The sequence below is a fragment of the Sus scrofa genome, chromosome 9 (assembly GCF_000003025.6).
Source record: "Sus scrofa isolate TJ Tabasco breed Duroc chromosome 9, Sscrofa11.1, whole genome shotgun sequence".
NCBI lineage: Eukaryota > Metazoa > Chordata > Mammalia > Artiodactyla > Suidae > Sus > Sus scrofa.
In genome coordinates, this window is record NC_010451.4 from 41,117,213 (window position 1) to 41,136,347 (window position 19,135).

The window sequence follows — 19,135 nt, forward strand, 5'->3', positions numbered from 1 at the left end:
CTGGTGGACTACAAGTCAGAGGCTATGCTTAGAGACACCATCAACTCAGCTGTCTTCAGACACGTTGCTCATTTAGACCATTATCCCAATTTATCCGGCTGCTCCCAGCCAGTGCCACTCCCAAGCAGCCAGTGCCATGGGCTGAGGACCCTGTGGGGATCCAGGGAAGTTGCAGACTGCCAGCCTCCCAAAGCCCCTCCACCTGCTGTTCAAAAGTTCCTGGCTTCTTTCCTTTAATGCCCGGGGGCATGCTGTGGGGCCCTGATAGAGGCACCTTCCCTCACCTGCTGTGGACCCCCGCTGACCACACGTGCTCCTGTTCTTACCCTTTCCACTTCTCCCCTAGCAGGACCATGGACCCCTGTGCCTACGACATTACCATGGAGACGGAGTGGGGAGATGCTGTGGAGGGCAGGTAACTGCTCAGGAAACCAGAAAAGAGGAGGCCCTGGCATTCTGGAGGCTCAGGGAGCTGGGGCAGGTCCTAAGCCAGGCCCGAGATTGAGCCTTTGAGGCTTCAAGTCCCAAAGCTGGGCCGGGAGCCCCTTCTTCCCTGATTACATCCCCACCCCCACCCCCACCCCCTACACACCTGTCACAGCGAGGGGACTCACTTTTCACTCCAGGCTCACTCAAGTCACTGAACACATCATTACCGAGCATCTACCATGGACCAGGTCATTAGAAACGAGCATCCAGACTGCAAAGCCCGGAGGGCAGACTCGGAGGGCCCAGCTCCCCTGGGAGACACTACAGGCAGCTCCAAAAGCTGGCCCACTGGCTTCTAAGGCAGGACCCCCCAGGAAGGTGAATCTGCAAGGCTGGGGGTTTCTTATTTGCAGGCATGTAATTCATGCCAAGGGCCCAGAAAGCTCCCTGGCACCGTCAGCATCTCCCAGGTCCTGGAGGATCAGCCAGCTGGACAGATTCGATGACGGGTGTCCCCTCGGGGGCTATGGTTTGTAATGTAGAGCAAGTCTCTGCTCGCCTCTGTCTGTGAGCCCAGACCTTCTCCTTCCCTCCAGAGAAATCCCCTACCTCCCTTCCTCCACTCCCAGAAAAGCTGAACTCTGGAGCAGGAGTCAGGAAGCCCCCCGCACTGTCGCCTCCAGTCCCATCACCTCAGGGAGCAGGAGGAAAATGACTTCTGGGACACACGCTGTGCCTGATCAAGCCCTATCCAGATTCAGGGGCTGCTATTACTATTACTAGTCCCTGGTGCCAACCAGGGGTTCCATGGCAGAGTGGAGGGTGTGAGAGGAGAAGATGGCTTTGTGTGAAGTCCACTGAGTTGGAAGACTTGGATTTTGGTCCTGACTCTGCCCCCAAGGGACTCTGGATCATTCACTTGGCCGATGAGGGCCTCAGTGTTGTCACCTGCGAAATGAGAGCGTTAGACGGAGGACCTGGCACAGAGGAAGTGCTTAATGGATGCTTGTGGGGTGACTGCTGAGTGAACAACTCCACATCCCTGAGCTCCTTACAGCTAGAGCAGGCACTTTATATCCGCACCCAGTCGCCACCCTCACTGGGCCTGAGCCCAGATGCTGCAGGAATCTAGGCTCTCACAGGCCTCCCCTTTCTGGAACACTCAAGAGACTCCCTTCCTGCACTTCTCTTTCTCCAAACTCACCCTAGCATCCCGCTTACTAACCACTGAGCCAGCCGGTCAGTGAATCCCTTTTAATCCCAAACTCCCAGTCTTACTGATTGCTTTCTTTCTTGTTCTTATTTGCTTTCTAACTCAGGAGCTGAGGTTTCACGTAGATAAGCGGGCAGCTATTCCAAGAACAGGTGTCTTGAAGGGAAACGCTCCTGCCCAGAAGTGGCAAAGGATGTCCCTTGGGACCAGGACTTAGGGAAGCATGAAGCTCCCTAAAGTGGATTGAACAGTGCCCCCCAAGTTCATTTCCACCCAGAACCTCAGAATCGGAACTTATTTGGAAATAAGGTCTTTGAGAAGACATACCGATGGCCAGTAGGCACAAGAAAAATGCTCAGCATCACTAATAATTAGAAAAACGCAAATCAGAACTACACCAATCAGAATGGCCATCAGTCTACCAATAACAAATGCTGGAGAGCATGTGGAGAAAAGGGAACCCTCCTACACTGCTGGTGGGAGTGTAAATTGTTATAACCACTATGGAAAACTGTACCGGAGATTCCCCAGAAAACGAAATATGGAACTACCACAGGGTCCAGCAATCCCTGGGCATATATCCGGACAAAACCACAATTCGAAAAGATACACGTGCCCGCATGTCCATAGCAGCACTGCTCACAATAGCCAAGAAATGGAAACAACCTAAATGTCTTGATAGCTGAATGGAGTAAGAAGATGTGGTACATATGCACAATGGAATACTACTCACCCATAAAAAAGAATGAAATAATGTCATTTGCAGAAACATGGATATAACCAGAGATTCTCAAACTAAGTGAAGCAGGTTGAAAAGAGAAATACAAATACCATATAATATTACTTATAAATGGCATCCAAATTATGGCCCAAATGAACCTATCTAAAAAACAGAAACAGACTCACAGACATAGAGAACAGACTTGTGGTTGCCATGAGGGGAGGGAGAGGGAGTGGGATGGACTGGGAGTTTGAGGTCAGTAGATGCAAACTATTACATTTAGAATGGCTAAGCAATGAGGTCCTACTGTATATAGCACAGGGAACTATATTCAGTCTCTTGGGACAGACCATGACAGAAGATAATATAAGAAAGGGAATGTGGAGTTCCCGTCGTGGCGCAGTGGTTAACGAATCTGACGAGGAACCATGAGGTTGCAGGTTCGGTCCCTGCCCTTGCTCAGTGGGTTGACGATCCGGCGTTGCCGTGAGCTGTGGTGTAGGTTGCAGACGCGGCTCGGATCCCGCGTTGCTGTGGCTCTGACGTAGGCCGGTGGCTACAGCTCCGATTGGACCCCTAACCTGGGAACCTCCATATGCCGCGGGAGCGGCCCAAGAAATAGAAAAAAGACAAAAAAAAAAAAAGAAAAAAAAGAAAAAGAAAGGGAATGTGTGTGTATGTATCTATATCTATATCCACATCTATACCTATATCTATATCTGTATCTGTATATGTATATATATGACTGGGTCACTTTGCTGTACAGCAGACATTGGCACTTTGTAAGTCAATGATACTTTAATTAAAAAGTTTTTTAAAAACAAATATTTAAAGAAATAAAGTCTTTGCAAAAGTACGTAGCTCAGGATCTTGATAGGATATTATGGAACTAGGGTGGGCCTGAAACCCAGCAGCTGGCAGCCTTGTAAGAGAAGAGGAGACAGAGACACAGGGAGACAAAAATGATGTGGCGATGGAGGCAGAGACTGGAAGTATGCTGCCACAAGCCAGGGAAACCAAGAGCCATGAGAAGCTGAAAGAGGCAAGGAAGAGCCTAGATCCTGCAGAGGGAGCACAGCTCTGCTGGCACCTTGATTGCAGGCTTCTTGATGCTGTGAGGCTCCGGGAACCCACCCAGGTTTTCACCCATCCTTCTCTATGTGCTGTTCTTTGGGAAAAGCAAAGAGCTTAGAGAGTCAAGCAAAAGAGCTTAGAAAGGAAGGCAGGGGGCTGGTTGCCTGGGTTCTATCCAGTTCCTTTAGGATAGTGGAACTCAGCACCTTTAGGATAGATGCGTCAGCTTTTGAGCAAATAACAGTCTGCTCTGCGAGCGAACAGTATTCTTTCATTTGTTTATTCATTCATTCATAGAAGCGTGTATTGACAGCCTCCCAGCCACCAAGCACGTACACGTCGCAGGGCAAGGAACTCCCCCTTCCCTGGTCCCCTCCTCACCGCCTGGTGCTAAGATCTGATGGATAACAAAGGAGTAATCAGTGCACCTTATTATTATGTTATTGGGAATGACAATGACATGGCCTTCAAAGGGTTTTTGCATATAAGAAGCGAGCATCAACTTGCCTGCAAGCTGCTTCTTTGTGAGAAAACCGGGACATTAATAGCCCTTAATGCAGCCCTTTCACTCAAAGCAGCAGGCCCCTCCAAATAAGCAAGTACCAACTTGGTCCTACTTCATTTCACTTCTCTGTGTTTCCAGCAGTAACTCAGCTCTGGACCTAGAAATGGGAAGGAAGGACAAGGGGATGATTTGGGGAGCTAGTTACGTTGAGGAAACTTTGGCTGTGGCTACCTGAGGCCAAGCCAAGCCGCGTAGCAACACAGTCTCTGGCTCTCGGGCACGGTGCAGGGCACTGTGCAGGGCACGGATATGGTGCAGTGGGGAATGGGCTGGGTCATGGCAGGCCCAGGATCCAGGGTTGTTCTGCTGCTGAACAGCCCTGAGTTTCTGGATGCATCGCTCACCTCCCTGGGCACAATTTTCTCCTCTGTGCTTGAAGAGTCAGTCTACATCCCTACGGTTCTTAACAGCCTTGATACGCTGGGATCTCGCCAGTCTAAATCTCTTGCTGGAGTTCCCTTGCGGTGCAGGAAGTTAAGGATCCAGCATTGTCACTGCAGTGGCTCAGGTCGCATTTGTGGCGTGGATTTGATCCCTGGTCTGGGACTTCCACCTAACTTGGGAGTAGCTGAAACATTTTTAAAAATAGAAAATAAATGATTCTCTTGCTGGAGGAACTTTCTTGCCTGTCTTAGTAATATGGGGGAGTCCCGCAGTGAGCAGAAGACTATCTTACTATCGTATGTATGTGGGGTACGGTGGATTCCCATTATCACAGTCTCGACTTGTGCTGAGCAATAAGCTGGTACCTAAGGCTGGAGAGGCAAGGACTTCCTTTTACCACCTAGTAGGGAAACAGAGCATAAACAGGGGATTACAGCACAGCATGATAAACCTCACGCCGGGTGCTACAGAAACATAAAGGAAAGGGTTCCTAGACCGGGTTGGTGGGACAGTTTGGAGGGAGATCAGGAAGGAGGTGATGCCGGGGCTCAGTTTTAAAAGCTGACTGTGAGCCTTTGAGGTCAAAGGCTGGAGCATTCAGCAGAGGAAACGACCCACTCGGTGCGTGTTGGATGTGGTCCAGGGAGCGCAGCACCACGAAGGGCCACAGATCCATCTTCTCTTCTCTTCTTTGGCTCTCTCATCCACAGCTTTATCCCTACTCGCCACCCTTTTTTCTCCTTTCCTTTCATCTTTCTCTTCCGTACTCTGTAGACAGGGAGAGGGATGTACCCTAGTGAGCTCCCGAGCTAGTGAAGGGCAGAAGAGAAACTCGGTGTGGCGTGCAGAGGCCTGAAAGGCGTGTACTATGTCACAAGAGTGGGCTCCTCCCCTCCCAGCCTCAACCAAGGGTGCCACTTCTCCGCAGCCCTTCCGCACGACTCAGGACCACCTCCTCCACCCTCTGGTAAGACCCTCTGAGGCATGTGCCACTCCTCCAGGAGCCCTCAGTTCCTCTCTGCCAGGGATACTCATAGATTCCTGGTCACTCCCCTTGCTTCACGGACGATCCTGGCACCCAGCCCGCTGTCTTCCACTCCAGCCCAGGTCCTGCCATTGACTCAGGTGGAATCAGCTTCAAACAACTTGGCCTCTCTCAGCTCCTTGAGCCCCTCATCTCCAAGGACACCTTCCACTTCAATTCACCTGCGCCCACGATTGCATCCTGGACCTCATCATCGCCCAGGAGTGCCCCCCTCTGAAATCAGAAGTTTGTTCTCTCCCGCTATGACCACAGCTGTCTCCGTGTCCCAGGTAAAATGCTCAGTAACTCAAGTACACCAGGTCTCTGACCTCGGCCCCACCCTCAGCCCACCAATTCTCATCTCCCCTTAATAGCCACAGCCTGTCTTCACTTTGCTCTCTACCTGCCTGGATCAGATTCCTGGCCCAACAGTCAGACACTTTCCTCAAGATCCTTAATTCCTTTGCTTCATTGTCCTTAAATCATCCTTGGCTTCTCCCCACCCTTCATCCTCCTTGGTCCAACAATCACTAAGTTCTGTTGAATTTGAATAATTTTTCAAATCACCCCTGTCTTTCCAAATCCACTGCCCCACTTAGTCCAGGCCTTAGCATGGCTGTCCCGGACAACTGGAAAGAAACTCTCCCAGCTGCTCCACTTCCAATCTCCTTCTTTATCATCAGGTCTCCCACCGAGCAGCCGCTATGATTTTTTAAAATGCAAATGAAATCAACTGAGTTATTCTACTGCCTACAACCTGACCCTGTGAAATGGCTTCTTGTTTCTCTCCAGATGCAGTCCCATCAAAAAAGCCTGAGGGTTCACAATCTGATCCCTGCCTATGCCTCTGGTCTCACCTGGCACTGTCCCCTGCTCAGACTCCACTCTTTGGCCCTTCGTTTCCTGAAGCTCCTTGAATACTCCATCCTCTCACTGGAGGCTGGCGACAGCAGGGTGTGGCAGAAAGGGCCCTGGGGCAGAAGGGAGTTCGAGTCCTGCTCTAGTCCTGTGTGACAGTGGGTCCTTCCAAGGATAACATTCTAGGAGTCAGGTCCCACCTGGTCTAACTTCCTCATCTGCAACCATGTCCTTCTTTGCTCCAGAAAAAAGATCAGATTTGGAGAACAGATTGGGAAGGAACCTGTGGACATTTCAGCGCCTGCTAATAATTACGATAAGAATAATGACAGTGAATACTGCCTGAGAGCTTATCGCTTGTCAGGTACTAGGTGAAGCATTTTACACGGATGACTCATTCACTTCCCACAAAACCTTGTGAAGTTAAGTGCCATGGTCATCCCTATTCTATGGAGGAAAAACCCCGAATCCCAAAGAGGTTAAAGTAATTTGATTGGGGTCACAGAGCTGGTTATGGGTAGAACGCAGGTCTGAGCCTTCATCAGCTTCCACATTCATCCCCTGAATCACTTTGTTACACTGAACAGTTAGATGCACAGGGCGTGGGTTTCTCATTTTTTAGAAGTGATTTTAGGAAAGATAGGTTCAAACTGTTCTTGCTTTTGAAGGGTCTCAAATAAATGATGTTTATCTGTACGTTTTAAACTAAGGCTCAGCTCAGTTCCCCAAACTCCAATTCCAGCCTCAAAGTAAACCCCCCAGAGCCCCCCGAGACCACTTCCCAACAACTGCTCCATCCTGTTTGTCCTCAAGTCCCCAGGTGGACCTGGACCAACACATCGCATGTGTTTCTTTGACTGCTCATCCAATGCCTTCTTCTCTATGTGTGTGTCTGATTGAAGCAGGTGCCAACTATTAATAACCCCAACTTCCGTGCCCTACAACAACCGTGAAAAATTTCCAACCAAATTATAATGAACTCATGGCTAAAGGTAGCCAGAGAGTCTAGCTACGGATGAAAGGAAGGGCTGAAGCACATTGCTGACCCCCTCTACCTGTGCAGGATGCCCCAGACACCACAGATACTCCTGTTGGGCTTCAAGTAAGTGAGGCTATGGGAAAGTCAGCCATCACTCACCCACCCTCTCACTTTCCCACTTGCCTAACAATTTAAGTGACTACTCAGGGCTTAGCATCATTTCAGGTTATAATAGGTTCTGGAGAAGTTTGAGATATACTCTCTGTTTCAAGGAGATTTCAGTCTGGTGGAGAAGACAGAAATGCATCATTGAAAAATTAGCATTGCGGAGTTCCCATCGTAGCTCAGTGGTTAATGAACCCAACTAGGAACCATGAGGTCAATGGTTCAATCCCTGGCCTTGCTCAGTGGGTGTAGGATCCCGAAGTGCTGTGAGCTGTAGTGTAGGTCACAGATGTGGCTCGGACCCCACATTACTGTGGATGTGGCATAAGCCAGCAGCTACAGCTCTGATCCAACCCCTAGCCTGGGAGCCTCCATATGCGGTGGGTGCAGTTCTGAAAAGACAAAAAGATGGGAAAAAAAAGAAAAAGAAAGAAAGAAAGAAAAGAAAAATTAGCACTGAAAGATTAGCATTGAATGATGAGCATGAAGCCTTAAGATGAAAGTATAAGAAAGGAGCACAAGAGTTGCCATAAGGAGGTAACTCCAGCTCTGTGAGCCTGAGCAAGTTTCACTTAACTTCTCTGAGCCTCAGTGGCCACATCTGCGAAATGGGGATTATAATAGCTACCTCAATGGTTTGTTGTAAGGATCAACAAGGAGAGTGTATGTGAAAGTAAGTCACAAATAAAAGAGAGTGCTATTGCCTTGTGGGTTTTGATCATTAAAAGGGAGTTCCAAATGCAGAGGGTCATTCCTATTGCTCCTTGGGGAATTAGAGAATTACTTAAAAATACCTCAAAAAGCATGCAGACTATATCCCCTGCTTTGAATGCTCTTCCTTCTGAAACATGCGTAGCACACTCTCCCCCATCCTTTAAGTCTCTCCTCAAATGTCACTTTCTCAGTGACATCCATCCTGATCACCTGTTTAATCATGCAAACTTCCCTTTCCCTCCACACCTCGGCACCCCCGTCACCTAACCCTGGTCGATTTTGTCTTTTCCAAGTCCTTATTTCCTTCTAACGTATTCACGAATTGACTTTTTATATTTACTGTTTACCATTTTTCTCCTCCCACCAGAATGTAAGTTTCCGGAGGGCAGAGATCTTTGTTTTGTTCCCTGATGTATTTGCAACCAAGATGAGTGCTTAGTACACAGCAGGTGCTCCATAACTTTTGTTCATGAAAGAATAAAACGTGAAATGCGCATTGAATGGCTGCCACATTAGGCGTTGGGGTAAGACTGAGCACGGGAAGGCAGAGCACAGAAATCAGCAGCCTGGTCTAGAAGGATGATAGCTGAGAGGGTCAGGATCACCATGTGTGAAACATGAGTGCCTTCGAATCTCAGAATAACAAAACCAGAGTGTACCCCCTAAAGCTCACAGAGGCAGTTTTCGTCTAGTGAGAGGAACCCATCTTTCCGCATGGATAGTAAAGAGACTTCAGGTCACTGTAGAAGAAAATTTTGAATAGCTTCATGGAGAGTAATTTCAGAGTGCGTATTAGTTTTCTATTATCTATAACAAATTATTTCAAATCCTAGAGACTTAAAATGACAAAAATGTATTATCTCACAGCGTCTGTGGGTCAGGAATTCAGGCACCACACCTGGGTGGCTCTGGCTCAGGGTCTTTCAAAATGTTGCAGTTAAGACCTTGGCAGTGGCCCAAGTCACGGAGGGCTGGTCTGGTGAGGAAAGATCTGCTTCCAAGATGGTTCATTCACGTGGGCATTGGCAGGAGACCTCAGGTCCTTGCCACGCAGTCCTTTCTCTAGGGCTGCTTGAGCATCCTGATGACATGGCAGCTGACTTTCCCCAGAATAAGTGATCCAAAAAAGAAAAGGTGAAAGCCAAGGTATCTTTTATGAGCTATCCTCAGAAGCCACCATCTGCCGTTTACCCATTATTCTATCCATACACAGGTCTGCCCTGTTTAATGTAAGATAAGATTACCCAAGAATGTGCATACCAAGAGGTGAGGTGCATCGAAGGCCATCTTGGAGGCCAGTCACCACAGAATGAAACTCAGAAAGTATCCAGAATGTGCGGCAGCAGCATGGATCTATGGAGAGCAGGTATCACCTCCCACCCACCACCCCCTCCAGCTCAACCAGAGAAGACTGGCCAAAGGGCAGACTTTGCGCCATAAGCCATCTGGAGCCATTCCAGACCTTCAGCTGTACTCATTGCTGAAGGGAAGATGTGTATGGACACATGGATTCGTTTTAGGGGCCTGACTTCTTCTGCTTGAGACCCTGGATGCTGGTTTCCGCTTGTCAATATATTTCTCTCACTGACCCTGCCATTAGTGAATCAAAGAGCAGTAGGAGCTCAGAGTCCAAAAGGGAGCGACCACATGACCTGAGGAAAATGACCAGGGAACAGGACATCGGCATGCCCTCAGAAATCTCCTGCCATCACTAAACAGTGAGCCTTTTTAACTGGCTGGAAGTAGATGTGTCAATCAGGAAAGATTCCTTCCCAAGGAAAGATTCATAAGAAAAGAAAAATGCTGGGAGTTCTCCTGTGGTACAGCAAGTTAAGGATCCGGCATTGTCACTACAGCAGATTAGGTCACAGCTGTGCTGTGGGTTCAATCCCTGGCCCGGGAACTTCTGCATGCCATGGGCATGGCCACAAAAGGAAGGAAGGAAGGTAGGAAGGAAGGAAGGAAGGCAAGCAAGCAAGCAAGCAAGCCAAAAATAAAGTAGGAGTCATTTTTATGACTGGGGACTCTTACAGCCAAAGCTATTGTATTCTATTCTCCTTTCTCAGGCAGGACCATACTTCATCCAAAACAATGGGTAGCAGTTGCTCCTGTCATTAATGACTCCAAAAGATGGAAAGTGTGAATTTCTGCCAGGGCCGTAAGGATCTTCTCAGGGTGAAGTTCTTTAGCCTCTCAACCCGGGGAGAAAAAGAAAGTCTCTGTGTTCTTGGGCACCAGTATATCCTCCTTTTCTTTCATTTTTAATAAAAAGTGGTCCATGCCAGTGTGCACCACACCACGTAATGATGACAATCAAGAAGTCTCCAGTCATGAGTAGGCACATGAAGGACCTGGGAGGCCAGGAAGAAAACTGAAGCTGTGCAAAACCATCACCATGAAGACCAATGCCTCTTCCCAGCGTGGGCATGAGAAGATGGGAGTTCTGCAGAACCTAATTCAATGGCAAGACTAGCAACTGGAACCCTTCTCACTCAAGATGAGTAAGAGCTTCTGACAGGTGAGTGCCAAAGAACCGTGGTGCAGATAAATGGCAAGTGTAACGGAGTTCTCGTTGTGGCTCAGTGGTTAATGAATCTGACTAGGAACCACGAGGTTGCAGGTTCGATCCCTGGCCTTCCTCAATGGGTTAAGGATCCGGTGTTGCCGTGAGCTGTGGTGTAGGTTGCAGACGCAGCTCAGATCCCGCGTTGCTGTGGCTCTGGCGTAGGCCGATGGCTACAGCTCCCATTAGACCTCTAGCCTGGGAACCTCCACATGCTGTGGGAGCGGCCCTAGAAAAGGCAAAAAGACAAAAAAAAAAAAAAAAAAAAGAAAGAAAGAAAGTGTAAGAAGAAAGGTAAGCTTGACTTTTGTGAGAGTTTTAGAAAAATGCTTAATTTCAGAGATGTAAAATCAGGTGCTGAATCCATGCAAAAGAAAAATGGCTGAAAATGTTCAACCTCAAATTTCACAATGATAACAGTAACAGTCAATACAGTTAACATTTATAGAGCGCTTGCTTTTGCCAGGGACTCTCAAATGTCTTATATCTAAATGCCTTAGTTAATCCAATGAAGTCAGTATTAATACCCCCACTTACAAAGAGGAAACACAAGATGACAGGGTTAACCAACTTACTTAAGGCGATACAGCTAGTAAGTATAATGGTCAGGATTCAAATTCTGGCAGTCTAACCCCGAGCCCACAGCCTTAATTACCATACTAAGCTGTTTTTTGGTGTTTTTACAGCTATACCTGTGACTTACGGAAGTTCCCAGGGTGGGGTGGAATCAGAGTTGTAGATGCCAGCCTAAACCACAGCCACAGCCACTGCCATGCAGGATCCAAGCCACCTCTGAGACCCACATTGCAGCTTTTGGCAATGCCAGATCCTTAACCCACTGAGCAAGGCCAGGGATCAAACCTGCATCCTCACGGATACCATGTCAGTTCTTAACTGACTGAGCCACAACAGGAACTCCACTAAGCTGTTTGTAAAGGGTTTAAATAAGGACTCAAATGCTGGTAAATGTCATTCATAGATTTCATGGTGAAATTCAACAACACAGGCTAGAAGTCTTCTAGCTCATTATGGGGTCAACACCATTAGTCCATCATTTCAGTAGAGCCTTCAGTGCCATCGAATCTTAGGAATTCCAGTCTTGTAGGCAGCATATGAACAGTTCTCTTATTTTGTTCCTGAAGAAGTTGATGTGCCTTGCCTGCGGCCACCCAGGCCCCTACTGTTGCTGTCCACCAGAAAAGCACTCTCCTCCAAGACAGCTCTCATGAGTTACTCCTGTGTCTATGCAGGGTTCCACACCAGCCATCCCACCCCTGCCCTCTCTGTAAAATCAAGGAGCTTCATGTTGGAGACATTGACAAGTTTCATCCTGTGGTCATAAGAAAGCAACACCAAAGGCCTAAAGGTTGGGAGAAGTCTGGGTTGCATCTCATGATGACAGTTCAGTTCACCTCAAAAGAGGTACGAAACAGGAGGTGATGTTATCGCAGCCTCAGAGTTTTTCGGGAAAGCTACACCGCCTCTCCCGCCCCTCCCCTCAAGCTTTCCAGCTGAGCTGACCCTGACTCTTTCTGCTCCTGCCTCCCCCTTCTGCTCCCAGGCCTTGCGAAAGTTCATTCCCAGTGCATTTCACCCAAAGACTCTCAGATGGAGGACAGAACTTTTTCTTAGATGGTCTTCAACTTTAAGAATCCCAAGAAGTCATTTCATCCACTCCTCTCCCTCTGCTATCTCTTCCTTTCCTGGTATCAAATGCAAAGCTCATGGTCAGTTCAGTTTATCAAAGAAAGGGCCCCCTTATCCGTATCATTCTTTTCCCTTTCTTATTCTGTATGCCACTTACACAGGTTACAGAGAAGTATTGTTTTAGCATCAGTTTGGCTTTGAAGCTCCCTGTTAGTCCCATGACCTTGGGCAAGCCACTTACCTCTCTAAGCCTCCACTTCTTCTTCCGTCAAATGAGGACAACAACAGAGCCTGTTTCATAGAGTTGTTGCAGGATCAGGAGTTGAAATAAAAAAACGTACATCCCAGGCTCAGCACAGTACCCTGCACACAGCAAATGCACGATAAATGGAGGCTGCTATGATGATTAGGGCAGCGATGGAGGGACTGGAGAGCAGGACCGCTTGTCAAAAGCAGCCCTGCTAAGGAAGCCTGTGAGTGAGCCACTTGCCCAGACCAAAGGCTCCCGGGGAATTGCTAGTGATGTCGCTGCCTGGGGTAACAGAAAGGAGAGGAGGCAATTATACAGCGTGTAACAAAAATAATTTCATTTCTAATGCCTTTCCCCTGCTGGGCCACTTAGGATCCAAACAGTAACAACAAGGCGGGGGTGGAAATGAGAAGGGCAGGCAGGTTCTGAAGGAGCCCAGTGACAAATGGACAGTCCCCAGGACTCACTGTGGCTCCCAGACTTCTCAGGGGACTGTCCTTGGGGGCTGTGGCTGCCCTTCTGTGCTGAGCCACAGCACCCTGGAAGGCAGGTCTGCCCAAGCTGGCTGTAGGCTTATTGACAGGGCCCCTGGGGGCTGAGTGGGCCTGACCTCACCAACCATCCTCTGTCTGGGAATAGGCAGACATCACTCAGGGGACTCCAGGGGAAAAAAGCCAGGGGTCCTGTATCCTTTCCCTCCACACCACTGCAGACAGCAAAGAATTCCCCTGCCTTTTGCTGGAAAAAGTGAAAATCCTGCAAGGGCCGTCAGATTATAACAAATAGCCCATCGGCCTGAAGCTAACGCCTTATCCGTGCCTATTTAACATCAGCCACTTGCAAGGGGCCCCTTACAAGACTTTACTTGTCCTCTTGGCTCCCACACCCACTATTACACTGACCCCCGCTCTCAGATGCCCCTGTGCCCTCCAGGGCTCCGAGTTTGGGATTCTGCAGAGGCACAGCCTCTTCCATCCAGGGGAGGGGGGAGTTCCCAGGCCCCAGTGCGTCATCTCTGGCTCCTCCCTGTTCCCCTGAAGCCAGCAGAGGCATCTGTTCCTCCAGAGAAAAACCCCTTGTCTCCTAGGGAGCACTCTCCCAGGGGATATCCCAGCTGCCCAGGGTGTTGATTTACCCCATTTGTCAGATTGAGGTGAAAGGGAGAAGAAGGGGGAAAAAGTGCAGACCAGAAGGGCAAGCTTCCCTCCTCTCTCTGGACCCGACGAGGAGCAAACTAAGTGGCTGAATCGTGTAGTTTTACTCCTCCACCCACATGTACTGACACTATAATCAAGCTATTTTTCGAGCCTATGCATTTAGATAATACAATTTCATTGCCAAAAAAAAAAAAAAAAATCTTCAATTATATTGGTGATGGGGCCCAGGTTAGAGGCACTGGTGTGTTAACATTAGATGCCAACACCACTGGAGTAATTAAAAAGGCTAGAGATAACATCAGTCTACCACCCAGAACTGGTAAAGAAGCAACGTGCACAACACCCTTAGGGGCTCTACTGAGTATCCTGAGGCGCTGGGGAGCTCATCCATAATCTCCAAGGGAAGGAAGCCTGAAGACCTCCCAGGGCCAGAAGAGACCCTGTTGGAGAGGAGAAAGGGGAGTGATGGTACTGGGGTTCAGCTAAGTGAGAGGCCCCATACAGGGGAGGATGCCGGCTGGGAAGCTGACCCAGGCTGTGCCCTTCCTGCTGCCTGTGGCTTCCCAGAAATTTGCTGGATGCAGGGTGCTTTCCTGCTAAGCAGAGCTCCTGGTAGGCTAGACAAGCTCAATCCTGGTGCCCTGGAACTAAAACGCTTATACCACTGCCTTTGTAGAGAATTTGAATAACAGCAGCGAGACCGTCATCTTTCTGGACTAAAGAAAAGGCTGCCTTTTTTAGGAGCAGAAGCATCCAGGGACGTCGGAGGAGGTCCGAGGATTTTAGGGCTCTGATAGCAGTGTTGAGGGGAAGATGGGACTGAGCAGGCAGTCATCCTGTTCTTTTTAAGACCTCAAAGCTTAGGTTACTGGCATCTGTGCTACACAACCTAATTCTGAAAGATACTGGAGATATAGTTTGGGGTCCTGGCATTATAAAACCTCAACTTTTTTTTTTCTTTTTAGGGCCACACCTGCAGCATATGGCAGTTCCCAGGCTAAGGTCGAATTGGAGCTGCAGCCCAGGGCCTATGCCACAGCCACAGCCACAGCCACATCCACGCCAGATCTGAGTGGCATCTATGACATATGCCACAGCTCACGGCAACGCTGGATCCTTAACCCACTGAGCAGGGGCAGAGACTGAAGACACATCCTCATGGATACTAGTTGGGTTCTTAACCCGCTGAGACACAATGGGAACTCCTAGAACCTCAACTTTGATTCTCTTCTCCCTTCCTCGGTGCTAAAACACCTTCCCTGGTGGGGATTCATGGGTATTAAGCTACAAGGGAGAGAGAAGCGGTGGGAGGCAGGTCAGAAAATACGAGCCACCGGAAGGGGCAGGATTGGCTCAAGGAAGTCTCATCCTCCTCTCCACCCCCTACCCCTGCCACGCACATACTCTGTGCCACTGTCACAGCCAGGCTTCTTCCTCCACACCAAAACATGACTTCCGCTTGCAGGGAAAATGGAGACAGCTCCTTCCAGACTGAATCCACACGCCTCTCCCCTTACACATGTTTACTCAGAGAACAGTGACCTTAGACCCGTCTAGCTTCGACAGGTCAATACTAGGTATATAGGAGGCCGTATTTCCTATGAGATCCTGAGTTCCCTTTGTTTCTACTGATAGAAGGAAGAACAGAGGGTTTCTCTCAAGTTCAGATTCTCCTACATCATTGCCTGTTCTAGACGGACGTAACTCAAGCTTGCAGGTGAAGGCAGAACACTGACTAGCCCACAAACATCATTACTGGGCTTATTTACCCCTACAAGCTTCCGAGCTTTTATGGAGCACAAGAACCAAATCAATACAGTCAATATGTCACTGCCAGCAGGGCACGAGTGGCTACCAGCCTGAGGGAACGTGGCGTGCTACTAAGCTGAACTAATCACTTCTTGGCATTTCAGGAGTGGCAGGGTTAGCAGATCACAGCACATGCATACTAAAAGATGATAATTCCCCCCCCCAGGAGGGGAGGGGAGAAGAATATACAGGGCAGCCCCCAAAGGAGCCTTGGTATTTATACAGGTCAATGTAAAACCATATTGATGATTCTTAGAGAGGCCAAAAATCTGTTTCAGAAAGAAGGAAAGCCCAAATCCTGTGAGAAAAGAGGTTGGACTGCATCCTCTATTGCAGTAAAAAGACTGAAATGGGGGGGGGGTGTCTTCCCTTCACCACCAGTCTCACACCCGAAGAGCTGCACATGCATTACTACAAAAGACAAAGAGGTCAATTAAAGGCTTTAACCATGCTGCCCCTTCTAATCCGAGAAGTATGAACTTGTACGAGAGATGATTTCTTAACCCAATGTACATATGAATCATCCAGAAATATTGTTAAAATATACATTTTTAGGCCTCAGCTTGAAATTCTCATTCAACAGTTCTTCAGACAAGAACCAGAAACATGATTTTTTTTTTTTAACCATCTTCCCGGGTGATTTAGATACACAAAGTTCATTAAAACAAAAACCAGCCCTTACAGAAAGACTGTCCCAGACCTCTGCCACGAATCCGAGTACCCCATGTTCCAGGCATCGTTTCCCTTCAGGCTGTGCTGGGAAGACAAGGAACTGAGAACGTTCTTCAGGGGACCGAGGCTGGAGCCAGTCTGGCCCTCGCTTGGCTCTTGGTCTAACCCTCTCAAATGTCTTCCCTGTCAGCTGTCTGATCTCAGGGATGGCATCAACACCCCCTCCCAGGAATATGCCAGGAATCGTTAACACTGAGCAGAGAAGTCCACGACAGGGGGCCAGGACCCAGCAAATCGGCTTTACTGATTCTCTTATGATTAGTCACATTCACAATGGGCCTCTCTCTCTCTCTCTGCCCACCTTCATCAAGTAGCAGCAACAGAGAAAAAATAAGAAGAATGACTTTTTTCCCCCAAATGATCCTAAAGCTGCAGGATGAATCAGGAATAAGCAGAGTATTTGCATCTGAAGGGGGAAGAATCACATAGTTCCTGGAGGGGAGCAAGAATTAGCCTGAGAGGTCTGTAGCCTGGTCAAAATCCAGAAATGATTGGATTTGCAGAAGGAACTAGAGAGGATCCGCAAAGTGTCTCGCATGGCACCAACCACAGGAGCCTCCAGGACAAAAAAAAGCTAGGTGGGGCGAGAGAGTGACTCACTCAGATAGCTTCCCTATGGCTGAGAGAAAGGGCCTGTCCCTATGGAGCTGCAGTGCTGTGATTTGTGTCCATGGCGAAGCCTGTTGTGTAGACACACACGCACCTTCTTACCTCTGCTCTTCAAGAGAAAGCGCGTACAGGCTGCCCGCTGAAGGCGGGGATGGGCACGCGCTCTGTCTGGCCCTCAGAGCCGTCTCTTATCTCTGAGCATCGCCCTATCTAGGCTCCTGGTCCATTCCAGAGTAGGAGTCACCCTCCTCCTCTGCCCCCATCATCACCCCCATTCCCAGGTCGAGATGGGTTTGAAACCCCAGCCTCCCTCCTCGACTGAATCTCAAACCGAGATGACGAAGGAGAACGTAAATTCAGAACCAAGCGGCACATTAGGGTGTAGGAGAGTAGAGCGAGAACCAGCCTCTCCCCTACCCTTGGCTTCGGTCCTTAGAAGCTGAAAAGTCTCAAGTCACTTAAATGTGGAGATGCGAAAACAACCCTTCTCCCTATGGGGCAGTTGGAAACTCTGCCCGCTCGCCCTGGGGTCCCAGAGTCGGGTGCCGGCGGAAAGTGCCCCCTCACCCCGAGATGGTCCGGAAGCCGGCCACCCTGTGAAGCCGCGGCTCCGGGGGGCTCGCTCTGAGCGCTCCGCGGGGAGGCCGCCCCCGTCTTACTAGCTGGTGCCCAGAGCGAGGATTCGCGCCCCGGTGGCGCGAAGGATGCCAAGAGGGTGCGAGAGGGGAGGACAGCGCTGTGTTCCCCTTGTCCCCGGCCAAATGGCCCGACGGAGAGTCGGGGAGAGCCCGACTGCAGGTGGGGTTGGTCCTCGGGTAGAAGGCGCCAGAGTGGCCGGACAAACTTCTGATCCTAGGCGCGCCGCCCTCCGAGCTCCCTCCTCCTCTCCCAGGGACTGTGCCTGGGCTCGAGTCACCAGTCGCTGCATCCTGCCGGCACTTACCTTCAAGCCATAGGGCGCCCGGGGGCAGAGACGGCGCCGGCTGCTCGAGGCTTCCGGCTCCCGCTGCATCCACGCTCGGCCGCCCCTCCGGCAGCCGTCAGGGGCCGCCGCTCTCCTCGGCGGGTCCCTGGCTCCCGGCCCCGCCGCGCCGTTCAGAGCCCCGGCGGGCAGCCGCTCGGCCGGCTCGGACCCGCTGGGAGCAGTGGACCGGCCGCGGCGGGGCGGGGTGGGGCGGGGCCGGCGCGGGGCGGGCGTGAGGCGCAGGGACCCGGCGCGGAGGCGGCGCGGTGCGCGCAGCAGGCGACCGGCTTCAGCACTGAAGCTGGACAGAGCAGCGGCTCCTGAGCGCAGGGAGCGCGGGAGGGAGGGGGCGGGGCCATGGGGCGCCTCGGGCCCCGCCCCTGAGACAGGCCCCGCCCCTCCCCCTGCGCGCTTGAGCGCGGGCCCTGAGCGCCCAGACTGCGAGGAGGGTTTCGTGTGTGGGAGATGCTGCCATCCCTGGCTTTGAGGCAGGTCGGAGCCCAGCGATCCCTCCACAACCCCAAAGTAACACCCTATACATGCAGGGCTGCGGTGACAGGTGTCCTCATGGCCTGCTTGTCTGTTCCCTCCTTTGAGGAGTCAGAGTGTAGCTGCCTTCTTAGCCAGGGGAGGGGGGGGGTGGTCTTTAGTTAAAACTCCATTTCAAGAGGACAAGGGTTGGGGGAGGCACTTTGCATCCAAGAGGTCAGGGAAAGAGGAGCCTGGTCCAAGGACCTATCTTCTAACCTTTGGTTAGTTCTGTGCTAAATTCTTTTGCTTAATCTTCCAGGGGAAAGCCTGCTTGGAATTGACCTAAGATGGAAATTCAAAAGGAGGACCCAGGATTCCAGCTCACCTTTGACTCCAAACGGAGTTGGGGGGGCACAGGAGAAGGGAAGGTGGTGGTGAGGGCTGTTCTGTTGCTGGTCTTCTGCCCCTGGTCTTTGGGCTTCAGAGAAATGGCCTTCCTCTCACCTTTCCCCCTTCCCTTTATTACTGCTTTTGCGATTAGATTCCAGCTTCACAGATCCACATATACTGGGATGTTTTTCAACAGTAAGTGGTGCAGTGCTACACTATTGGGGGTGTGTTCAATCCACTCACTCCCAAACTTGGATTAGGAGGGCAGTCTGTAAATTACATGTGGATTTTTGAGGGTTGGTGCCCTAACCCCATCGTTGTTCAAGGGTTAACTGTAGTTGCTGACTGTCCTTCCTTTGCCAGGCTCTGTGGCAGATTTGGGGGGGGGGTCACAGAGAGGACACAAGACTCCTGCTC

The 19,135-nt window shown here is 50.1% G+C and overlaps 1 protein-coding gene across 2 annotated transcripts in view; it reads right to left on the minus strand.

Moving 5' to 3' along the window:
* The window catches only part of DRD2 (dopamine receptor D2), a 66,645-nt gene extending 48,595 nt beyond the window's left edge, over positions 1-18,050 (minus strand). Inside the window, exon 1 of one of the 2 annotated variants that reach the window (XM_021102112.1) lies at positions 17,837-18,050. The gene's annotated coding sequence lies outside the window, so the exon portion shown is untranslated. The remainder of the gene's footprint in view (positions 1-17,836) is intronic. The other variant, XM_021102111.1, reaches the window with a different exon arrangement.